The following is a 17,654-nucleotide window of genomic DNA, read 5'->3' as shown; positions in this document are numbered from 1 at the left end:
ACAGCACGATCAGCGGGGCCTATCGCGCGGTGCCCCGCGCTTCACTCGGACTTTCTGATCCACCTAATCCCCGCGTACAGACAGAGGCTGAAGCTCTCCAAACCTGTCGTGAGGACTAAAAAACTGTGGAGCAACGAGGCTGTGGAGGAGCTTCGCACGTGTTTGGAGTCTACAGACTGGGACACATTGAAGGCTGCTTCTAACAGCTTGGACGAGTTTACGGACACTGTCACCTCCTATATCCACTTCTGTGAGGACAGCATTGTGCCATCACGCACCAGGGTGAGTTATAACAATGACAAACCCTGGTTTATTCCTAAACTCAAAAAGCTGTGGCTGGAAAAGAGAAAGGCGTTCAGAAGCGGAGACAGGGACTGCTACAGAGAGGCCAAGTACAGGTTCACTAAAGAAGTGGACATTGCTAAACATCAGCACTCTGAGAAGATGCAGCAGCAGATCTCAGAGAATGACTCGGCCTCTGTGTGGAAAGGTTTTAGGAATATCACAAACTACAAGCCTAAAACCCCCCACTCCACTGATGACTTGCTCTTGGCCAACACCCTTAACGACTTTTACTGCCGTTTTGACGAGCCATCAGGCAGCCTTCACACCTCCAACGGCCCCAACAATAGAGGCACTTTGGACACTAATTCCCCCACCTCTCCCCCCTCCATAGAGCCATCACCACCTTCAAACTGTTCACCTACAACACCCCCCTCCTCACCCCACACAAAAGAGGATTTCACACCACCTCCTCCCACCACAACTCTTCATATTCATGAAGCAGATGTGAGGAAGCAGTTTAAGAGTCTGAATGCTCGAAAAGCTCCCGGCCCAGACGGTGTGTCTCCTGCCACCCTCAGACACTGTACAAACCAGCTGGCCCCAGTGTTTTCTGGCATTTTCAACTCCTCACTGCAGGCATGTCATGTGCCTGCCTGCTTCAAGTCCTCTACCATAATCCCTGTCCCCAAGAAACCTAGGATCACTGGACTAAATGACTACAGACCTGTGGCTCTGACATCTGTGGTCATGAAGTCATTTGAGCGCCTAGTTCTCTCCCATCTCAAGACCCTCACGGCCCCCCTCCTGGACCCCCTGCAGTTTGCATATAGAGCCAACAGGTCTGTAGACGACGCCATCAACATGGCCCTACACTTCATCCTGCAGCATCTGGACGCCCCAGGAACCTACGCCAGGATCCTGTTTGTGGACTTCAGCTCTGCCTTCAACACCATCCTTCCAGACCATCTCCGAGGCAAGCTTTCCCAGATGAATGTGCCTGATCCCATCTGCCGGTGGATCACTGACTTCCTGACGGACAGGAAGCAGCATGTGAGGCTGGGAAAGAATGTCTCGGACTCCCGGACCATCAGCACCGGCTCCCCTCAGGGCTGTGTTCTTTCTCCTCTGCTCTTCTCCATGTACACCAACTGCTGCACCTCCACCCACCAGTCTGTCAAGCTAATCAAGTTTGCAGATGACACCACCGTTATTGGGCTCATCTCGGACGGGGATGAGTCCGCCTACAGGAGGGAGGTTGAACGTCTGGTGTCCTGGTGCAGCCACAACAACCTGGTGCTGAATGCCCAGAAGACAGTGGAGATTATTGTGGACTTCAGGAAGCACACAGCCCCACTCCCCCCCATCATCCTGACTGACACCCCCATCACCTCTGTGGACTCATTCCGCTTCCTGGGTACCACCATCACTCAGGACCTGAAGTGGGAGCCCACCATCACCTCCGTCATCAAGAAAGCCCAGCAGAGGATGTACTTCCTGAGGCAGCTGAAGAAATTCAACCTGCCAACACGGACGATGATGCAGTTCTACACTGCAATCATCGAGTCCATCCTCACCTCCTCCATCACCGTGTGGTACGCTGGAGCCACTATCAGGGACAAACAGAGACTGCAGCGTGTTGTGCGCTCTGCTGAGAAGGTGATTGGCTGCAGACTCCCATCTCTGCAGGACCTATACACCTCCAGGACATTGCGGCGTGCAGCTCGGATCTCAGCTGACCCTTCTCACCCTGGACACAGTCTGTTTGACCTGCTCCCCTCAGGCAGGAGGCTCCGGTCCATTCGCACCAGAACCTCTCGCCATAAGAACAGTTTCTTCCCCTCTGCTGTTGGACACATGAACAATAACCATATGACTGTTCCCACCACTAACACATGACCCTACGCTGTGTTCACTGCATCATTCCATGTTTGGCACTGATCACCACCTGCACTCATGTATATATCTATCTACGTAGCACTCTTAATTCTTATTCTCATGTATATATCTCATGTATATCTCATGCACATATCTTTCTACGTAGCACTTTTAATTCTTATTCCTACTTTTATTTTTTCATGTCTATTTAAGTGCTATTTATGACAGTATGTTTGCACTGAAGCACCGCAGCAATTTCCTAATGTTGTAAACCTGCTCAACATTTGGCAATAAACCCCTTTCTGATTCTGATTCTGAGTGTGAACATTTCAGGTGAAATATGTCAAACTTTAGAAACATCAGTTTTGGTTTGAAAAATGCTAAAAAACAAACACACACTCAATTTAATGCATGCGCCATGGAAACGACGTCAGTCATTAGAACCTGCGGGAGGCTGACGTCTGACGTCAGTGCGGTCATCCTGGAGTCCTGTTTTTGTATGTGGAGGGTTTGAGTTTACATGTTTTAGCAACTGGCCCTGAATTAGACGATAAAGTTAATAAATTACGAATCTGTATAGAAGCATGATGGAGCTGTGAGAGTTCACAGAGGCAGTCGTTGCGTTTATAAAGCTGGGAAATTTTGAGGGAGGTTAGGGAGTCCTCGGAGATGTGGCCAAAATTTGATCTTGCACGCATTATGTGCAAAATCAGTTATAGCTACTGATGCTGAATCAAGTATATCATATTTATGTGAGTGCATTGAGTATTGCCGTGTCTGTACAGGTGTCCAGATGTATGTTATGTGCTCGGTGAGAAATTGAAACTGTGTGCATGCAATAAGCAGGCTGGAGGTTTCTCACCTGACTTTAGCTGTTTTATTTCCAACAGACTGATGCTTAAATAAAATAAGAATAAGTGCTGAACATGAATTAATTATTAAACATCACTGAAACTCTATGCAGCCTTACTGACAATGTGTCCATAATTCACAAATATTACGGATGACATTCATTTATCATGAAATGTTGTTCACAGTCACCAAGAACACACAAAGTTATTCTTTACTATGAGCTGTACATTTTTAATTTACATGCAGATAAAATGTGAATTTGCAAATGAATTCTATCAGCAGGACATTTTTACTGTTTAAACATGCTAACAAGCAGAGTTTGGTGCTGTGATCTTTGGTTTAAAACATGAAATTTAGTCATTTACAGTGCAAAACCATTTTTCTCACCTTCTACCAATCTTAAGGCTTTCATAAAGAGTGAGTTCTGCTGCGGGCCTCTTATTGTCTGTGTGTAGAAATAGCACATGATGATATAAAGCCATGTTTTGACATTTAAATCCGTAATTTGTCTGATTATGTCACGATTAACACAGATGATCTTTTTGTTTTCTTGTAGCTGAGCTGGTGAGTCCTGTCAGCGTACGCCAGATGTTCATCTCCAACCTGAGGAACCGTCCTTTGAGCCCCAGCCATGTGGACTCTATGAAAAATCTGGTCCTCTCCTTAAACCATAACCTGGTTACGGGGACGAAGGCGTTTCCTTATATTGCCTTCAGGGGATTCTTTAACAAACTGCTGCTGACAACACCTTTCACCCATGTGCCAGAGAGTCAGTTGGAGAACACCACTCCATCTCCTCCTACCAACTCACCAGCTGGTTTAATGGTGCCGCCTGCAGGGTCCCACATCCATTCACGGTTCCTCACACCTCTGCTTCCAGAGAAGGCAGATCTTTCTGTCCTCAAGGCAGATCAGAGGAACTGCGTCTGCACCCTGGATGTCGACGGCGACACCATCACCAGAGTCATTTCCACTGTGTATTCCACAGAGGAAAGGGAAATGACAAATCGATGGAGAGTTACGGACTACACCTCTGACGGCAGAGTAATCATGTCTGTGCTCTGCCAGTTTCTGAAGAGGTTTACACAGGGTGGAGTTAGAAGAAGGACCCAAGATGCAGGCAGTGGATGAGATGCCGGTGAGTTTTATTTACAGAGGTGTAGTGGCAAACAAACAGTGGGGCATAACAAATAACTGAAGACACCTAAACTGGGAGAACTAAAACATAACTGACCTGGGAGCATACGACAACGGGATGAGAAGCAGAGAGACGCAGACGAGGAACAGGACACCGTAGGACACCGTAGGACACCGTAGGACACCGTGGAACACAGGGTAACACAGACTGACACTGAGTGATACAGACGAACCAGCAACAGGCAGGAGAACACACAGGGCTTAAATAAATCAGGGGATGAGAGACAGGAGGGCAACACAGCTGGGAGGAATCTGAGCTGATGGGACAGGGGAAACGTAAACTGAGCACACTCACATATGACACAGACCTTCACAATAAAACAGGAAACTCAGACACATGGAACCAGACAAGACATTGAACTAAACAGACAGATTCACAAACAGATGGGGTGACACCATAGACAGACAGATACAGACGCAGACTCAGAGGCAGACCGAATATAACACACAGAACTTAAACAATCATCATCATCTAGAAAATGATAACAAACTAAAAGTGCTGGGTCCAGGACCATGACACATCTAGTCCAGCCTAGAAGTAATAAATGCATGAAGTAGTTTTTCAGCGTCACTCTGAGACAGGATTTTTCTTATTTCAGAGATATTACACAAAGATTAGAATTGGAAGAAATCAGTTCTAGATATTTGTTTAATATGTGCATTGAAGGACATGTTCTGGTCAATAATGACTCCAGGGTTCCTCACAGTGTTACTGAAGGCCAAGGTAATGCCATCCAGAGTAAGAATCTGGTTAGATACCATATTTCTAAGATTTTCAGGGCCGAGTACAATAACCTCAGTTTGATCTGAATTTAGAAGCAGAAAATTAGAGGCCATCCAGGTCTTTATGTCTTTAAGACATTCCTGCAGTTTAACTAATTGGTGTGTGTTATCTGGCTTCATGGACAGATAGAGCTGGGTGTCCTCTGCATAGCAGTGAAAATGTATACTATGCCTTCTGATGATACTGCATTTAAATTGTAAACAGAATTGGTCCTAGCACATCCATAGTTAACCTTAGATAAATATGATACAAACCACTGCAGAAATCAATACCTACAGGATGCTCTAATTGCTTTAATAAAATATTACGGTCAGAAGCATTGAACGTTGCACTGAGGCCATGAGAAGGTGATGTGTAACCTTCACTAAAGCTGTTTCTGTGCTGAGCTCTGAAATCTGACTGAAACTGTTCAAATAAGCCATTCCTCTGAAAATTATCTGTTAGCTTTTTAAAAATTATTTTTTCAAGAATTTTTGAGATAAAAGGAAGGTTGGCGATTCGCCTCTAACTAGGTAGGACAGCAGGGTCAAGAGATGGCTTTTTAAATCAGTGTTTGGGTTTTTTTTTGTGTGTCTATGTACAGAACAGAAGTCTGAACAGACCAACGACCTGCCAGAGAAATCCTCCTCCAAGCGCTCTGCCTCTCCATCCGTGGAGCTGCAGCTGAACGCTGGCCGGCTGCAGCTTGACGGTCTTCCTCCGGGGACTGGAACTACAGGCCCTGGTCTACGAGTGGCCCAGGTACGACTATTGGACCGCAAAACCAGCAGCAGGCCAAACAGCCGACCTGGGACTCCAAATTCCAACACTTCATCCACCCCAACCCCCTCAGAGGAGCAGAACGATGGAGAGGGCCTGGACCAACTGCCCCCACAAGCACAGCGGCCGAAGCAAATTATAGTAATGGAAACCACACTCAACAAGAACCAGCAGCTGTGGAAAAGACAGCAGCTAGCAAAGAATTAGAGGAGAAATTAAGAGAAGTTTTAACACATAAAATTGGGGCCAACAGACTTGTGGAGGTTGGGAAGGCGTCCGGAGCATCACAACAAAAAGGTGAAACAAAACACACAAAATGTGAGAGAGAGGCACATGTTAGAGAAATGCCTTGTTTGAGAAAAAAAAAAAAGTTAAATTAGCCCACCTACAAACGCAGATACACGCAATGAAGAAACAGCTTACACCCATGAACACGTGAAGATTTTCCAGCAAGTTTAAAGCAGTGAAACTTAACATACACGTGTTGTTAAATAATAAAGTTTATCCACTACTAACAAATAAACTCTCTGGGTTGCAGGACAACAACTTAACTTCAAAAAAGGCACTGGTCTGACCAACCAGTGATAACACGACAAATTCAGTGGTTAGAAAAGTCAAATTGTGACATATTTTCTGCTGATTGATTAATACAAGTGATTACTAGATGAAAGAAAATTCCAATTTTTGTGCTTTTAAACACGATCTTAAGAATTTTAACATGTACCTGTGTTGTCCTGTCAGCTTAGTGGGTCACGAGTTGATTGTATGGTGAGAAAAAACAAAAAAAGGGGGAGAGAAGGCTGACACAGGGCCTGGTCCCGTTGTTTCTCCCCTCTCTGAATAACGCAGCCAAAATAACATCATTTTCCTGTTCGTTTGTTTTTGTTTTGTGTTTGTTTTGTTTTTTCTCTTTATACTTGATTACAGGCTGCTTTGCCGGAAAGCCGAGGCTGACCCTGGACTCTTGCTCTCCCCTCCACCATCGTTGCTCACTCGTCTACCATCTTTGATGTGACCCTGACCAAATGCTAAAGCAGCTGGACCCACAACAACAACTGGAAAATGTCAACAGTGCTGCAGGAAAATGATCTCATGCAGCAGAGACGGAGAGAGTTAAATACAAGGCCCGTTTCACTACACGGGGAGATTTCCGTCAGCGTCTCTTCTTTCTGAGAAGACTGAGAAAGGCCTGGCAATCACCAATGACTTTGACCACCTTCTATAGAGGAACTATCGAGAGCATACTGAGCAGCTGTATCACTGTCTGGTTCGGGAACAGCACCATGCCGGACAGACGAGCTCTACAGAGGGTTGTGCGATCAGCTGAGCGCACCATCCGCTCCGAGCACCTTGACCTGCACTCAATCTACAGCAGGCGGTGCTGGACCAAGGCCAGGAAGATCGTGAAGGACCTGAGCCATCCCAACAACAGACTGTTCTCTCTGTTGCTGTGTACGTGACAAATAAAAACCTGAATTTGGAAAACGAGGCATTCGCAAAGCCACCAGCATTGTGGCTGATCGGACACACCCCTCTCACACACTCTTCACATTCTTGCCATATGGAAAAAGACAGCTTCAGCTGACAGAGCTGTGACGAGACGCCCATTAAGCCCGGAGGAAAAGTGAGGCCGAGCAAGACAATGCTGACCTTAACAACTCTGCATTAAAACTGTGCAGGACAGTGACGGACCAACACGGATGATCGGGCAGCAAAACGTGCGTGCCAGAGACAAAAGGAGGCACCTTGAAATGAACAAAAGCACCAGGAGAAAATAAGCTGAAGGCACAGGTGTCGGGGCTCGGCCAGGAGCTGACCTCTGAGAAGAGCCGAACAGCAGAACCGCAAAAGGCCGTGGAGCAAAGCAAGGAAAACATCAATGGAATTCAATCTGACTTATACGTCAAGACTCTGAGGTTTCTGTCCTCAGTAAGAGCTCAAGGCATCAGAGCAGAAACTGACCATGGCTCAAGAGGAGCTGGTTGATAATCGAACCCATCAGGCCTGGAGTCCCAGACACAGGACTTGAAATCAGGCTGGAGCTTGCTGGAGCAGGAGGTCGCCAAACCTGACGAAAAAGCTCCAACAGCAGGAGCAAGGCCTGAAGGAGCTACAGAAACAAAAGGGTCAAGTTAAGGAGGAGCAGAACAAGGAGAAGATGCAGGACACTGGAGAAAAGCACTGCCTCAATTGGGGCCAGAACCAGTATGGACAGAACTTTGAGCAGCAGCACCAACGGATGCAAACGGACTGAAAAGGAGGAGGGCAGGACCCCAGGGCACGCTTCAGGCCGCGGTTTACTCAGAACACCAGAACAGGAAAGTGATGAACACAAACACCCACACAAACACACACATCTACATGCATTGACTCAGAATGAAGAGAAACACACATATGAACATATGCACTCGTTGATTGAGTGAGAAATGACACACACACGTGCAAAAAATCGAAATGCTAATTCAATTCACTGAGAAGTGATCCACACACACACACACACACGCTGATGCAATGAAAAATGCTTTACTAACAAATGCTGCACACAAACATCCAAATATGGAGTCGGTTACAACAATAAGAACTCATTGATTGTACACTGAAAAAAATATGTTGTTGGATTTACTTAATTCAATGGTGGACATTTGTTGCACACAGATGTTTTGCTTTGGCAGCAACTTAAACAATTGAGTTAAATTAACACAATTTATTCATGTTCAATAAACCTGTGCAATTTGTGTTGATAAAATGTGACTTAAACATGTTTTGATGAAGTAATTTGAGCTCTTGAAATATTTTAATCCTTCACAATTTTCTCACTTTATCCCAACACCATTCAATAACTTTTACCCAATACTACTTGGTCACTTAAATACTACATGTTATCTTCAAATTACATTTTGCTATTATATTCTAGTATCAAATACACAATTTTCAAATGGAGGCCTTATAACAGATTGTATTGTTCTCTTCCAAGATGGTTGCTGGCATCCACCAGTAACCTTTCAAAACAACATGTCTAATTTCACTGCAGTAGGTAAAGAATTAAACTGACATTACTCCTCTACTGAATCTATATAAATCAACAGTTAAATAATGTCAGTTCTTCCGTGTTCTCTGGAATCAATCGCAGCAAAGAAATTAGACTGTTTCTTTTGAAAAATGTTGGGAAAGAACAATACAAAACATTCTATTTAAGGCCTCTGACATCAAGATTCAGTTAAACAACAATTATAACTAAACAATTTGAGGTAATGTTAGTTTCCATTAACATTAAATTAGGTTACTGAATTGGCAAACACCTTCCTATTAACACTACCCATTTTACCCCAATAACTAAAGAAATTAGCACTTGCAGGTCAAAACCTTTATTCAAGAGACGCAAAAATAACATTGATACAGTGACTGTCAAAAAATACAGCACTGATCATACTGTGACATCTTGGTTCAAAACAGCAAGCTTAGAAATATTCAACGTTCTTTACTTCAACTGAATGAAACTGAAAATACCATTTCACACGACCCATATGGGATATTTAGACTGTATAACTGTTCATGCTACATCTCTTCACTAGTAAAAGAAAGAAAAAATACAAAGAGAAATTTAAAAATGCTGCCAAACAGACAAACAGAACTTGTACAGAGCAAAAGGAAAAACAAACAACAACAAAAAACAGCTCGTCCTCATGGCAGTTGCAGAGTATATAAAAATGAACCCTGCGATCCGTTCCTGGAATTGAGCTTCAAAAATGCAGCAGAACAAGTGTGAGATTTAAATGTCCTCTCACCTAGAGCTGGTCACCTCACATGCATAACAGTGAGCTTCGTTGCAGGAGCAGTTTTGTCTTAGTTGTGAGCTTTTCTTGAGAGCTGAGTTGCATCCAACTCCATTACCACCCTTTGAATCACCTCAAAAGTGTAGCAGAGTTGTGATGGGTAACTCATGTTGAAGGAATAAAAAAGGTCCAAACAGCATGGCTACTGCAAAGGTCACGTTATCCAGATCTTGAAGAACAACATCAGAAAAGTCATTGCCTGGCGCATCTCTGGAGACAGATGTTCATTGTGGTTTTCTCAATCTGTGCAGTGGCCTCAGGCAAGTCCTGGTTAAACACAAAACATTTCTTTAAGATTCCTTTTTAAGCTCATCTCTTTTGAATCTACCAGTTCTAATGTTAGAGTAATTTAAACCAATGCAAGCAACATAGTAAATAGCTATAGCCAAAGAGTGGCCTGCCATGCTGCCATTCATGGTCTAACAGAGTTTCTAAGAGAGGGTGAAAAACATAATAATTTCAAATGCTTTACATTAGTTTTTGTTAGAAAGACACCGGCCCATCAGAAATCCAGGTTATGTCACTCAGAAGATGTTAGAATTTAGACTTTCAGCCCCACAATTTGGTTAGCTGTTGGTCAGTTGGTCTTTTTTTTTTTTTTCAAACAAAAGCTAATGTAAATACTGGTGGGATTTTCCTTTGTTCATTAGAATGACAAATTTAAAGTTTTTTTCACACTGATGTGACCCCTAATACAGGGGTGGGGGTGGGGCCTCAAGGGCCGGCGGCCGAGTTCACTACCAGGCCTCATGTGAACTTCAAATTATTAAAGAGGACTACTGGTCCTAACCAGTCCAATGAGGATCAAGTGGATAACTAAATGCATTTTTAAATGTTGCAAATCCACAATCTACTCATAAAACACTCACCATGAACTCCTGCACCAAGATGTTGCAATTGTCTTTCACACAGATGCGGAGCACTTTGATGAGGGACTTCAAGCATTAATGTCATCCTTGAGTATTATAACAAAGAAAACAAAGATTTGTGAACTTTTCAGTAGCACAGAAGAAAATGATCCCAGACAAAAACTCTTGACTTTTTAAACCAGTCAACATGCAACACCAGCATCTACAAAGCAATATCAAAAGTTCCTGTTTGACATCAACTTTATGGATATATAGTTTCCAGAACATTTATTTTTAAAAAAAGATAATTTTTTCTCAGTGGGCCAGTAAATGCATGACGAAAATTATGGCATCCTTTTAGTGGAATCATTACTCACAGGTAATAGTTGACTGTTTCAATGGATGTAGCATAAAAATCTTTTACTGACCTAATGCAATACATATACACTTTGTAGTTAAAGAATTTTAAAGTTCTTACTGTCATAATGGCAGCTACATCCTTTAGCTTTGTGCACTGTTCCCCCGATCACTTTGCAAACACTTTCAGCAGACTGTCAGAGAGAAACTCAGCTCCGTCAGAAACCTTGACTGTAAAGGCAAGGTTGGGATGCACTGGAATGCTGCATTTCATCTGAAATGACATAAAATTATTTTGAAATAACAGCAGGCACTGTGCTTGGTTAATCAGTAATGTTTTGTTGAATAAAAACTGTGTTTCCAGATCTTATGGGATTAAAAAAAATCCAAAGATGTTTGTTTCTGATTTGCAACCCAACAACCCACAAGTTACAACCTCATTTTAGTTCAAGTGTGCATTAATGCGAGTCCAGTAATCACCTTTCTGGCAATACATACAGGTATAAGTTAAACCTATGGCAGATTTTGGATTTCTCAGTTGTATTAATAGGGTGAGTATGCATGCACCTAATAATTATAAAAAACCTATTATAATTAAGTTACAGAAACGAAAATAGAATATACTTTCTTACCATAACACCTTGAACCCACAATCCATCAGCTGACTCCTGGTGAAATGCAGAATAGAGGTCGTCTCTCAATGTGCAGCAAAAAAAAAACAAAAACAAAAACAAAAGGACAGCAGGTGAGGGCAGGAGGGGTAGGGATGTAAGCTAGCATAATGCCGCTGATGATATTAGCTAAAGCTGTTCAATGTCCAAAATCTCACTAACACCACGGTGCAGTAAATACACATTGTAACTGAAGAGTCAGTTGGCAAATCTATTCACACAGAAAACCAAATTATGTTATGAGTGCCTCATAATTAGGTTTAATGTGATATTACGGCTCTTGTGCCAAAGACAAATTCAAATGAAAAAGCGCCAATTCTTTGACAACAGATAAAACAGCAAATAAGCTAACGGCTCTTTTTTAGCATGTTACATGGCGACACTCTAGACGTTTAACTACATTTGGCTGAAATATGGTAAATATTAATTCAAAAAATCAAGACATACCAAAAACGTAGAGTTGGCTGCTCGACTTGACTGAGATGGATGCCTTTTTTAAACCACGATCCAAAGCCTCCACTGAATTGTTTACTGTGCTTCACACAGCCTGATAAGGAGCAGTGGTACAGAGTGAAAATGATGAGTGAATGATGTGAGTTTTATTTCGGAGAGAATATGAAAAGGTTGTGTTGATTTGACTCAGTTGTTTAAGTTTCTGCCAAAGCAAAACATTTGTGTGCAACCAGTGTCCACTATTGAATTAAGCTAATCCAAGGTTTTGTCAGTGCAAAAAGCAGTTACGGTGCCTGTATGCCTACACAATATAGTGTGTGAAGTTTTGGTTGACTTTTGGGTTTTGTTTGACACTAGGTTGATTCTATCAGTGAGGTTTGGATTGTTCTCTTTCCCTAAGAGAGAGAAAGATGGTTTGATCTTTGGACATGTTCACAATGGGCCCCAGTATCTGTTATTATATGAGTGTTTTATTGTTTACGTTTGTTTTTGCTTTTGTTACAGTGCACTGAGATAAGAACATCTGAGAGGTAGGATCCACCGGTGGTTATATTTTGGTATTTTGTGAGTTCCTGATTTAACAAATCAGCTCTTTAATCCAGGCCTGAGAGATTGAACTTTAAAGCGCTATAAAATATTCTTATTGAAAACAGTTGCAAAGTATTTTTTCTCCATGATTATAATGGGCTTGGGAGAAATTCACTTATATGGGACACTGATCGAATGAGAAGTCCTGAGCCTAAAAGGATTGCAGCGAGTCAATCCAGTCCTAAAACAAGGAACTGTTTCCTTTAAAATGATGACGTCATCTTGCTGGTGAGGGAGGCTCAAATAGGTTGCGCGTGAGACACCATTATCAGCAACTTCTGGTATGAATGTGTGTGGATGTATGCATGTGACTGGACTGTCACGGACTGACGACTAAAAGTTTTAACTGACTTGGTACTGAGACAAACACGGTACCGACTTTAGGGTTAGTAGATGTTCACAAACAATTCACCAAGCCTGTAAAAGAAGGGTGGATGTTTTGTCTTGCTTTGGTTTGTTTTTGTAATAACAGAAGAATGACAGAGACTAAAGGGGGAGGCTGTAGCTTCACAGGAGTGTGAACTGCAGACTTAACCCTTCGGTTGCTAATTTTGAGTTACTGATGTTTGCATTAAGAAAATTGTGTTTTAATAGCTGTGTTTCGATTAATGTATCATATTATATGGTTGGGAATGTTAAATGCTAAAGTGAAGAAAAGGTTTGATTCCACTCATGACTGAACATGTTATTATTAACCATAGTGGGTCACTGTAAAGAGTCAATTAACTTTTATAGAGGTAAAAAAACAAAAAAAAAAAACAAACCTCCACCGAGGTCTAAGAATAACAGGGGAATGATAGACAGCCACACTCAAAATGGAGATATGTAATGATAAACACTGGTCCCCGCCTTTTGGGCGCTTCTGTCATGGTCCCCGTGCCTGCTCGGCTGGCCCTGTGTGGCTACATGTTATGTTTTGTCTTTTCTCTCTCTCCTCTCTCTCTGCTCGCTGCCTGGGCGGAGCTCATTGTGAGCTCCCGGCCTCCACCACCTGTAGGCAATCACCTGTGGCTCCTCACCTTGTTTGCTCCCGCTACTTAAGGCAGTGACTGAGAGCACCTCGCCGCTGGACTATTGAATAACGCTCGTCAGTGCTACTTTAGCCTCAGCCAGTTTTGAGCTCTGTCCGTGAAAGTTCCGTGCTAACCCTTGTTCTCTGTATGCAGATTTCTCGTGTTTGGTTTGGAGACTCTGGACGCTTTTCCCGACCCCGCTCTGCACCCCTGGGAACCCTGGCCCCCTTCTCCTTCACCTGTATATAGTGCACCTGGAGTGTGTAAATAAACCTGTTTTTCTGAGATTTCAGTCTGCGCCGAGTCCTCCCTGCTCCTCCGTGACAGCTTTCTTGAAGTAGTCAACAATTTAAAAGTAAGATAGAATAACAGGGGCATGTGCTGAGGGGTGGTGCTGCACAAGAACAAGAGTAAAATAAAGAAAATATTGTTTTTAGTTTTGAGAAGTGCAAATTAAAATGTACCATTACACTCAGAGGATCAATATGAAGTTCGATATATGTTAATTTTGAATGAAGTACATGATTGGTGACTGTTCTGTCCTGAGCTTTTGTTTTTACAGCACCTGCTTGATCACACCAACAGTTTCTCGCCACCGAAGAGGGGTACTTGCAAAAAATAGAGAATGGGGAGGAATATCATCAAAACTGGAAAAAGGTAATCCCGAAAGGGGGTGATAACGCCATAACTTTCACTTATGGTCAAATTCTCAAAATTTGACCCCGAACTTGAAAAATTCTTCAAACATTTAGAGACAGAGTGGAGATTTAGATAAACATAATGTCACAAACCACATAAGGCTGGAGCATTTGAATCGATAAGATGGTGAATTGATAAGCAAAATGTTGATCATGTTGATTATGTTTATTCCAGTGTGCAGAGCAAAATTATTATTATGAAAGACAACAAATGAAATAACGAAAACTAGAAGTGGAAAAATTTGCGTTAACGGAAATAAAATCAAAACAAAAAGGAAAACTAACCAAAACTGTAATGAATGTTCACAAAACTAACTAAAATTAACTAGATTTATAGCAAAATGTGTTTAGTTGCATTGATAAGTATTTTCATTTTTTCTTTTTCTTTTTCTTTTTTTCTTTTTAAGATAAATCAAGAGTGTTGGGACGGTAAAATAAACACATTACAAAAACAAAATTGTTTTTAACTAATTTTATTTAAATTTTACAACATGTGCACTACAGTGCACAAGGGGAGTTCATTGATCACGAATGTGAAACTAACAACATTCAAGAGCTATTTAAGAAGATTACATGTTCCTCTGAAATTTTTGTAAGCAGGATATTAAAACTTATTTATATAACAATATCATAAAAATGTAGATTAGGGATCAACTTAGAAGTCACTGACACTTCACTAGCTGTAAGCCATTGGTTCAGGAACAAGTGATTGCACTGGGCTTTCTATTTCACAAAAGTTAATTCGTTTATGATATCTGAGGAAGTACTGTGATTGTTTTTATTTGGAGACACAAAGGAACATTTGGCACTTCCCACATCTCACATATGTTTTACTGTTGCACCCAACCATTCTACAACTGAAATGCCTTGGACTGTTAACCATTTCAGGCAAGTGGAGTGAACCATATTTTGCTACACTCTTATCTGATTGGGGCTTCCTTTTCTTGATTTTCGGAGAGAACTTTTCATTACTGGTATTATTCAGGTCTTGTTCACATGTTTGTCCCTGGTTTCTCAGCCAAGAGGAGCTTGAACTCCAGATACTGGGAGTTCTGTTTGCACATTGAGATCACTGGTAACTTTTAGCAACGATGTGGTCTTGTAGAAACAATCAGGTGTCATGGATTCAGCTATAATTGCGACTCTTATTTTTTACTTTACTGGAAAACATTTCTGCATTTTACCCATATTTTATTTTTAACTCAAAATCAAAATTCCAGATTCTCCTACATGTTGGTTTTGGACCAGATAGGACGACAGTTTTCAGGTGGCCCTGTGTCTTTCTCTATTACATCTGCCACTGCATCTTGATAATCTTTGTGTGGTTCTTATTGGGTTGTGACCCTCTCGTGTCTGGCTCACATGACTCGCATCCTCAGAATGTCATGATACGTTGTGTGGCAGGCAGGGGAAGGACCCAAGATGCAGGTTCACAGACACGGGGATAAACTCAAAAAACACAGCTTTATTGCTGGCCACGGGAAGCAATACAGAATAAACTAAAACTGGGAAAACTAACGCATGAACTGTACAAGGAACCGAACCACGGGGAGAATTACACACAACATGAGGGAGAACGCGACGCCGAACAGAGGAAGACGCAGACAGAAATACACAGAGGGTTAACGAGGAAAGTGGGAACACACGGGGAACACAGGTGACACAGATAACCATAACGAGACAGGGCGGGGTGAACATAACGCTGACGGGTACAGGCACAGAGGTTCAGACAGGAGGAGAGAGAGCACGGGAAGAACGCAGACATAACGGGCTGGGGAAAACATAGAATAAAGCACAAAGAGAGACGAGGGCTCATAAATACACAGAGGGGCACACAGGGGGTAAGAGTCACGAAGGGAAAACACATAAGGAACAACGTAACAGATCAACCCAGGAAGCATGGCCTAAATAAAGAACAAAATACAAAAATACATGAAAACTAAGAATACTGGGCCCACATGGCCCAGGACCATGACACCACCCCCCCCTAAAGGGCTGGCTCCCGACAGCCCAAACCCGAGAAACAAAAACAAAAACAGAAAACAACCCACCCAGGGCGGGAGGCGGGGGACCAGGACGGAGGGACCAGAACGGGAAACAAAATAAACAACAGAAAACACGGGAGCACATGACCACAGTCAAAACAAAGTTCAGGGGGCCGACCCAGAGCCCACAGGCACAAGAGTTCACGGGTCACACGGTCGGGGGGCCGACCAGGCGGGTGGCACAGGTGGCAGAGCTGGTCCGGAGGCCGGCCGTGCGGAAGGCAGCGGCGGCGGCGAAGGAGACGGAGCAGTTCAGGGGGCCGGCCGCGTGGAATGCAGCGGCGGCGGCGAAGGAGACGACGGAACAGTTCAGGGGGCCGGCCGCACGGAAGGCAGCGGCGGCGGCGAAGGCGACGACGGAGCAGTTCAGGGGGCCGGCCGCGCGGAAGGCAGCGGCGGCGGCGAAGGAGACGACGGAGCAGTTCAGGAGGCCGGCCGCGCGGAAGGCAGCGGCGGCGGCGAAGGAGACGACGGAGCAGTTCAGGGGGCCGGCCGCGCGGAAGGCAGCGGCGGCTCTCCAGTGTCAGGCGTGCTGGCCATGGCCCGGTGGGCACAGGACCAGACGAAGCACAGGCCGAAGCCGCGACAGACGAGGCTGAAGACTCGGAGGCTGGACCAGGCGAAGGCTCTGAGGCTGGACCAGGCGAAGGCTCTGAGGCTGCAGCTGACGAAGGCTCTGAGGCTGCAGCTGACGAAGGCTCTGAGGCTGCAGCTGACGAAGGCTCTGAGGCTGCAGCTGACGAAGCACAGGCTGGACCAGGCGTAGCAGAAGGTGGCTGGATGGGCTCCTCGGGCCCTCCAGCTGATGTGGCATGGTGCTGAACGGGCCCCTCGGACCCTCCAGCGGAGACAGGAGGCTGAACGGGCCCCTCGGACCCTCCAGCGGAGACAGGAGGCTGAACGGGCCCCTCGGACCCTCCAGCGGAGACAGGAGGCTGAACGGGCCCCTCGGACCCTCCAGCTGACGTGGCATGAGGCTGGTGCGGTTCTCCTGAACCCCCAGCTGACGAGGAAGGTTGCTGAACGGGCCCCTCGGACCCTCCAGCGGAGACAGGAGGCTGAACGGGCCCCTCGGACCCTCCAGCGGAGACAGGAGGCTGAACGGGCCCCTCGGACCCTCCAGCTGACGAGGTAGATGGCGACGTGGGAGCCGCGGAGTCCTGGATGAGCTCATCCGAGCTCCCAGCAGGAGCTGATGCAGAGCCAGAGAGATTTGAGACCCCTGGCTGGATGTCAAGCTGACCAGCGGACCGTACTGCTATCGGGGACTGGGCTACAGGAGCTACTGGCGCCGGAGCTACTGGGGCCTCCGCTACAGGCGGCGCCGGAGCTACTGGGGCCTGCGCTACAGGCGGCGCCGGAGCTACTGGGGCCTGCGCTACAGGCGGCGCTGGAG

At 44.5% G+C, this 17,654-nt stretch overlaps 1 long non-coding RNA gene across 1 annotated transcript; it reads left to right on the top strand.

Annotated features, from left to right (window-relative positions):
* The first annotated feature begins 13,420 nt into the window (after positions 1–13,420).
* Positions 13,421–13,802, top strand: LOC113021171 (uncharacterized). The gene is made up of 2 exons (XR_003272266.1): positions 13,421–13,589; positions 13,669–13,802. It is a non-coding gene; the product is annotated as an uncharacterized LOC113021171 (long non-coding RNA).
* The last annotated feature ends 3,852 nt before the right edge of the window (positions 13,803–17,654 follow it).

The sequence above is a fragment of the Astatotilapia calliptera genome, chromosome 4, assembly GCF_900246225.1.
Source record: "Astatotilapia calliptera chromosome 4, fAstCal1.2, whole genome shotgun sequence".
Classification (NCBI taxonomy): Eukaryota; Metazoa; Chordata; class Actinopteri; order Cichliformes; family Cichlidae; genus Astatotilapia; species Astatotilapia calliptera.
Note: the sequence above shows the minus strand (reverse complement) of the source record. Positions and strands in the feature narration are given on the sequence as shown.